Here is an 8,517-nt window from a genome sequence, read left to right as displayed (position 1 = left end):
ATGGTAAATTACCGTTCCGTCATGTGAAGGAGGTGCTATTTCCTATGCCCGTAGCACACGTATTAGCGCCCCTAATTTATCGCCAGAAGTCTAACAATATCATCAAACTCTTAAATGTTGGTAAACTGTAGGTACGACGACATTATCTTACCTCATCTGTGGTATGACAAGGGTTCAGGGACGCCCATCAGGCGCGTACTGAAGGCATCAGTTGGGAAGGTGATTCAAGTTTTACTACGAAGCTGAACGTTGGATGGGATCATATGTAGAGAGACGCCATATCATTGAAATTTTGCTAGAAATTACGTGCTTAAAATTTTCTGTTAGATTAAGGACCTGCCCGTAATGCTGTGCGTGCTAGTGGCTCTACAAGAATGTATAAACATCAATGCTATGTACTCTCGTAAACCCAATGTACCTTCTTGTATATATTTAAATAAATAAATAAATAAAATAAATAAATAAATAAATAAGGAATAGATTCCTCAGAACATTGATAAGTTAGGTGACTCAAGTATGAATGGATGAAATTGTTACGCGAATGAATCAGGAGCAATACAGTGAATGTTTCCAATTGAAACTCGCATCTTTGAAACTATTATTGTCAATAAAAATTGCAATTCACACACAGTACAAGATAATGCTGTAGAAAACTATGGAATGCTCAACCTAAAGTCAAACCTGTGCATTGTTTTGAAGATAACACAAACAAAGTTATATAAATTTATACACATAACTAGACAATCACAAGAAATATCTTGACCAACAACGCTAAAAGAGTCGACAGATAAATAGACAACAGAATATTAAAGACTGTCAAAGCATTACATATCATACACTCATGAAGCTATCAACAACCAGCCTACACTTGGTCTTGAAGTTCTCAGGACATGCGTAAGATAGAACTGTCAGCTCTTGATCACAACTACAACCTTGGCGAACTAAGAAAAGACTTCGCATTGGCGTGGATGTGAAACACCTCACCTCATTTAATCCAACATACATATACGGTCAAACCTCCAACTTTGTCGACGGGCTCACCATAGCCCGTGCTACATGGACATTTCGTTCTGAGTAGCTAAATCTAAAACAACAACAACAACAACAACTTTGTCTCCGAAGATGGTGAAGAGAGCTTCAGTGTAAAACAAATCACGTGTTTTTGCGACAGTTGTCAGGTCAAATAATAATATGAAACCAGTATGCTGTAGTTATTTTATAAAATATCTGTGCTCAATAATGCCTAGAGTGCTGTATGGTGCTATGTATTTAGGTCTTACGAGTTTCCAATGCTTTTGTACAGTCGCTGGCTGAGTGGTTACAGCTCTGGACTGCTGGAGGCATGGTCACCCTGGCTGACCTAGTTCGAATCCTTCAGGGGTTAAGAGTTTTCGGGTATAAATATATATACATTCATATTATACAGTAACGTCCTCATATGGGTTCATTCAAAGACAAATGACGGCAAAGAAATGGGTTGTATGGAAATGGGTGAAGAAAAGGGGCCAAACAACTTAGAACATCAAGGTCCTTTACCGACTAGTCAAAGTGTGTAGATCCACGGGCTCTACAAACATTTCTTTCTCGCATATACTGACTGATACCGCCACAAAAGCCTATTCTCTCAGCGCTAATCTACAAAATTGGGCACGAAACAGACTTCCTCACTTTGGTTTTAATTATACATTCACTGTCATTGTTTTTCTTGCGTCTGGCGCACGGGCCTCTGCCCTACTTTCCTGCCACTCACTATTAGTGAGTGGCAGGAAAGTGGGGCAGTGTCCCCACTCACTATTAGTGAATGGGCAGGTGTAAGGTAGGAAAATAGGGGGAAAAGAGCCGGCTCCATCCTTTTATTTTCAGCCCACGACATCTGTCTCCCTCCACAGTTGCCACACATGTGTAGCGTATGAACTCAAACCGCCTTCTAACTTAAAAATTAAAGTATATTTTTATAATTACGTGCAGATGCAGTTGACAGGGTTATATGAATTCTGAGAGTTAAATTATATGAATTCTCGGAGTTACATTATATGAATTCTGGGAGTTACTGCGCTATTTTGTCGTTCTCAGTAGCATATAAGTGGTTTAATTTTTACATTAAATTATTTTGCAAAAAAGTTCCTCATTTAATCAGGTGGACTAGAGATAAAGGGAAACAAAAACTTTTTAATAGAGTTGAAATGACTATTTTCAATTGTGTCTGTTACGTACTGACCTTTTATATGCTTTTTATTTTTAGCGTTCTTTTACGCAACACAAAAGAGGGATTTATCTGTCCGGCTGTTTTAAATTTTATTCGTATCCTGTGTACTTCAAGTAACTGATAGCTGGAAGGATCGCAGTATTCTGTATCTTACTGTAATACCCCGAATATAAAGTATTTTAATATTTGTCCTGTATTACATTACATTAAGGTGTATTATGTATTATGTTTCCAGCAAAACCTTGAAGTTGTAATAATCGAGTCGTTTTGCTGTAATACTCTGAGGACCTATACAATCTATCAATACCCAATATTAATTTATTTATTATGCGCAGGACTCGTAATTCTGTGGCGCGGGTTCGATTCCCGCACGAGGCAGAAACAAATGGGCAAAGTTTCTTTCACCCTGAATGCTCCTGTTACCTAGCAGTAAATAGGTACCTGGGAGTTAGTCAGCTGTCACGGGCTGCTTCCTGGGGGTGGAGGCCTGGTCGAGGACCGGGCCGCGGGGACACGAAAGCCCCGAAATCATCTCAAGATAACCTCAAGATAACCCATAGGATGAACTAATATTTTCCTCTTTTTGTAAGACTATAGATGTATCGGTACAATATACTCGAATTACATTGGACATAATATAATTCAATCTTGTTTTAATACAATGAAGCTGTGGTAAGTTTGCTGAAACACAATCAAGAAGAAGTTGTTAAATTCTCATACTGCAATTCCTACTAGATATTTTCATTTAATTACTGAACATATCGTAATGTAACTATGATAAAGAAATGACTTCCATAAATAATTTGATGCTGTTTCTGAAATAGCTTGTAGATAAATCAATGCTCTTACTGTAATTTCCTGAAAACTAGAAAATTTCATCTTTCTGTAATACCTGATAATTTAATAATTTAATGGCCTTAATTTCCCGAAGGTTCACTAAAATTATGTACTTGCTAAAATACCATAAAAAACTGTAATATCAATTTTTTTCTCTAGCCCTGAACATGTAATTTTCCCGTATAAAGTAATAGCAGGCTACGTATGAAAATAAATTAAGTATGATGTATAACCAGAAGATTTATTAATTTATTAATAGTGCTGTAATACCTAAAAATGTATTAATATAACCTTTCCGATTTGTATTAATTAGACAAACGTTCTTTACTGTCCGGATGTAGTGATTTCATAAGCTGCAATACTATCAAGATGCAATGTTTTCATGATTTTGTTAACACGTCAACACGTGCCTACGTACCCAGTACAGTGTGTTGAATGTGGTTCACGTAAATTCACACACACGTGCCTACGAACTCTGTACATTGTTACAACGCTGTTAAAAAAAAATAGTCCTCACAAGCCTGTACAATCTGTACAGAATGTTACTTAGAGATCACCCAAACCTCACACACACACACACACACAGGCCTTCGTACCCCAGCTCCTTGCAGCTAATGCAGGCGCAGCCTCCGTGCAGCTGCCACTCCTCCCTCCTTGTCAATATTGACCTATGCACATAAAAGACCGGATGAAGGGAAGCATAATAGCAGACGTGCGCCATTAACTCTCCCGACAATGCATCACTGTGGGGTTATTTGAACCCCCCGGGAATGCCCCAGTAGCGCATTAGTAATGCGTCTTGGGAGTGCACTGTGAGCGTCTTGGTGGTACATCGAAAGCTGCACAACATTACTCTATGCATACACTCTAGTTCTAAGTTTCGTTCAGATCTCTAGTTTGCTTGCTGTTTGATCAGTAAGCTATCATAGTACCCTCTCGTGGTTGACATGGTATTACCTCAACACCAAACAATGTGAACAGTAAATAGTGGAAACGTCAGTTGCAATATTGATGATAAATTTGGAACAATGTTAATTAGTAAAGAATAAACTAGAAGTATGAGAAGAGATTATCTAAGAAGAATGATAAGTGAACTGTTTAAATAAGGGCATCGATGTCGAAGTTTAAATGTGAAGAAGATACATGTGTTTATGAGTGAGAAATGAATAATTTTAATTCATAGAAGAAAAAGAATTGAATGAGTTAGAACATGTTAATACCACACTCCTTTCTCAAGACTCCTTTAAGACTCCTTTCCCAAGCACAAAAAAATATAATATATATCTAAATAGGGAATGCTGAAACAAAAGCTTAAGATCACCAACATTACCAAATAGAATCAGAAATACGGCCCATTCTCCCAAAACGACAGACGAGAAGGAACCTTAGTAGCACCTGGAATAAAGCTGATAGTGGAATTGGGCACAAAAAATCACTAGAAATACAGCCTCTGGCTATGCTGGTCCAACCAAACTTCTCTCACCAACATAAACAAAGCAACTACCCCTCACTGACACGACAGAGGTCAGGGTCACACGAGTGAGGGAATGCATGGAGGAATGCGAGCTACAAAGTCATGCACGCCAATGTTGATGTAATTGTAAACTAGAGAGCAGGTTGCATCAAAAGGCATCCGACTTCATTCAAGGCAAAGAGAGACACAATGTCGAGATGTTGACCAAAATTATAGCATTATTATTAGGAACTAAACTAGAGGAAGGCACTAACGACAATTTATTATGACACCGACATCCTGTTCCCCGTCAAGGACAATAGAGACAGTGGCCGTTAGGTAAATTCAAGAAAACAGACTGTATAAACGAGGCTAATTGAACTCATGGGAATTAGAGGCTCACGACGTAACAGCAGCATGCACTCAGGAAATCCTTGCAAACCAAAGAGAATTTAATGACAACACAGAAATATGTTTTTACTTCATATTCTGTGGGAAAGGGTGTCAAAAAGCCCTTGACATGGTGACCCATGAGTTTGTTTACCTGAGTTTGAAGATCTATTTTCGCAAAGTTCCTTCAAGGGTCAGTTAAAAGACCCATCATTTTTTTAATTAACGGGGGAAAATCACCCAGAAATAACTGACTTGCAACCCCAGACATGTGAGAACGCAAAAACCTACACAGGAAAGTATCCATTAGTAGCACAGGTGCTACGATACATAGGGTGCACTGAGACAAAGTGGTGGAAGCCGCCTCAATCCACAAGAAATGTTCAGTAGAACACAAAAGTTGGGTGATACATAAACAAGGTTAAAAGATATATAAATGTATCCATCTCAGGAGATTCATCTAGTTATCCTTCAGCATTAAAATCAACAAAATATATCACTAAATATACACACGCAAAGTATGGATTAAGCTAATTAAATGCATGGATTTAAATACCAGCAAATATATTTAATAGCCCCAAAAGCGAGAGTAGTTAACCCTCTCTCTCTCTCTCTTGTAACAATGTGTTTAATGCTAACTAAATATTTTTAACCCATGACCAACGGAAGGCATTTTCGACACAAGTCGCCATAACAAATTACGTAAGTGACCAATTATATTCCCACAACCCCCGTGTTGTAGCCTGGACACAACTATAACATCCTCTACCAAAGAACATTCATATACTCACGACTACCAGGTTGTAAACAGAACACAAACCTTTACAACACGCTTTGTGTCAGAATTTCTCTACTTTTCCACAACCTCCAGGTTATAGGTTCAGCACCGGCACCTGTTGCTCTAAACACTGGACCAGGAAACTGTATTAACCATGCCATTCACCTGGGCTGTAGGAGACTCGAACCGCGGACCCTACGTGTGTGAGGTCGAAGCTCTGACGACTGGGCTATGTGTAATCTTAATAAGGAATTGTATTACCATAGGATCTTAGGAGAGTGCCTCTTGAAAAGTTAACTCACTGTGGCGAAAAGAAACCGCAATGGTGGAAAGGCAAAGAAAAATTTAAGAAAAAATGTCAACAATAAAAGCCTTTCAAACGTTCTCTGAAACACAAAAATGTTCTATTTACCTGCAGGAAAAGTGGATTTTTCTTTTCATGGAGAGAATTCATAACATCTTCATGCAGAACCTCCTGTGAAAAACATTATATTGTTTCTTTAAAAATTCTGAATCATAATTACAATACGCCTGAGATTAATGGGATATTCATTATGGAAAAAAACAATAACTAGAAATTGAAATTGATCAATAGAAATAGAAATTGACAGATTCCATCAGGGCTATTTATTTTGCAGACGAGGAATCACAATAACGTGGCTGAAATATGTTAACCAAACCACACACTAGAAAGTGAAGGGACGACGACGTTTCGGTCCCTCCTGGACCATTCTCAAGTCGATTGTGTTCTATTTACTTTTTTGTTTTCTCTCTCTTCTCTCTACACTCTCTCTCTTTTAATGGGTGAACTTAAAACTACAGGAAATTTAAAAAAAGGCCCTTAAAATAATTTAAAGATTTTAGTTCTCAAAATTGTAGTAACAAATACTTAGATTATATATATTATATGTGGTGCTAGCGAATATGTGGAAAGAGTATATAGTAATAATTATTTGCAGTTAATGTACCTGATTGCGCCTAAATCATCTTCATTATTTATAGGTATTTTACATATCTCTATAATTCAATAAATAATAAACTACTATCTAGAAACTTAATTTATAATTATATGCATTAACAAGTTGACCATGATCATGATCTGAGAAATTATTATTGATTTTATGTAATTCTAATCAGGTAAACTGTAATCTTTGCCTGAAGTCCTTATGATAAATATTAATAATCTATGTTTACTACCAATATCTATAAAAATAATTGATAAACAACTTGAAATGATTACCAATGATTGGCCCAAATAATTGCGTAGTTATCATTGACCAATTTAGAACATTATCTATGTTCCTCTAAAATATTTTTTGAATCACAATTTCCTGAGAAATTCTATGACATGGGTTTTACTATGGTCGAAATGAGTTGTTTTATTCCAACGTGAAATTCAGTAATATTCAAAATACTCTTAATTGTGTTTGCTACATGTGAGTCGTGCTTGTGAACGCGAGTAACAGGAAGGTGGATCAGGTTTTTACTACTGTGCCACGCGAATAATTCTTTATTAGCCAGGTCTGACAGGTAATAAGGGGAATAATTTCGGAGTAAATAAATAATATTGTTAGTGTTAAGTAAAGTCTTTATGTTCGACTGGTGGGATTTTTTTTTTGTTAAACCATCCTGTTTTCGTCTGTTCCATCTGCCTAATCTCTCACTCAACCGTCTGCCTCACCCATACGTTCCTCTCACTATCTACTGGGCTATGAGTGGTCTTAATAAGGAATTGTATTACCATGGGATCTTAGGATAGGATAGGATAGGCACTCTCCTATCTACTCAGAAAGCCACCTAGCTCCCTTACCTGCCGATCCCTTTCACCACTACGTTCCCTCACCTTTATCTACCCCTCACTACCCTATCTTAACCTCCCACCCCACCCCCCCCCTTCCCCTCTCGGGGCTCGAACCCGGACCCCAAGCGTCATATCCTTCTAACCTCACCACGCCCCCTCACCCACTAACCCATCCTTGTCCTGAGTGCACTCCAGCATGGGTAATAAAGCTGATATTTCGTTTCCACCACTGGCGTAGTCAGGAGTATTAAATTCACCTGGTCGAGATGTGATTAAATCATTTGGGTCACAGACCTCGTTCTCGTTTATGTAATGACATGAGTAATGAGCTTAATGTATTAGCCGGTGATTAAATGTGGTGTGTGTGTGTATTAACCGCGGCCGTATTCAGGCCCTGAAGCGTGCTGAGCTGCGAATATTGACCGTTCTGATAAACTGCTTTATTACAGCTTAACTAATGTGTTAAGAATGACAGGTAAAGTATATTGCCAATTTTCTCGCCTTGCAAATAATTTAGTTTATAGCTCATGAACACATTTTGTGGGTTATAATATAGCCTCTGTACAGACTGAGTATAAATGGACTTTATGACGTTTGGCTAATGTCCTAATGACTAAAAATAAAGGCTAATGCCCCTTTAGTCTAATATCACAATCGACTTGATAATGGTCCAGGTCGGACATAAGAACAACGTAAGAATAAAGGTAACTGCAGAAGGCCTATTGGCCCATACGAGGCAGCTCCTATTTATATTCACCCGGTCTCATTCATATGTCTAACCTACGCTTGAAACAATCAAGGAATGAACAAAAACACGAATGACCGAAACGTCGTCGTCTCCGCATTTTCTGATATGTGGTTCAGTCTTCACATCTTACACCTCGTTATTGTGACTCATCGTCTGCATTCATGACGTTAGAATATTGTTATTGATTTACCCAGCGGATCAGGAGAAAGAGCTAAGCCGCTATGACTACTCTGCACTTGGAGAGTAGATGCACGGTACCTGCACTCTACGGTGTCATTGTTTCATGTCTTCTTACAGCGCATCT

Source organism: Procambarus clarkii, chromosome 17 (genome assembly GCF_040958095.1).
Source record: "Procambarus clarkii isolate CNS0578487 chromosome 17, FALCON_Pclarkii_2.0, whole genome shotgun sequence".
NCBI classification, from domain to species: domain Eukaryota; kingdom Metazoa; phylum Arthropoda; class Malacostraca; order Decapoda; family Cambaridae; genus Procambarus; species Procambarus clarkii.
The sequence above is the reverse complement of the archived record's forward strand: the minus strand, read 5'-3'. Positions refer to the sequence as shown.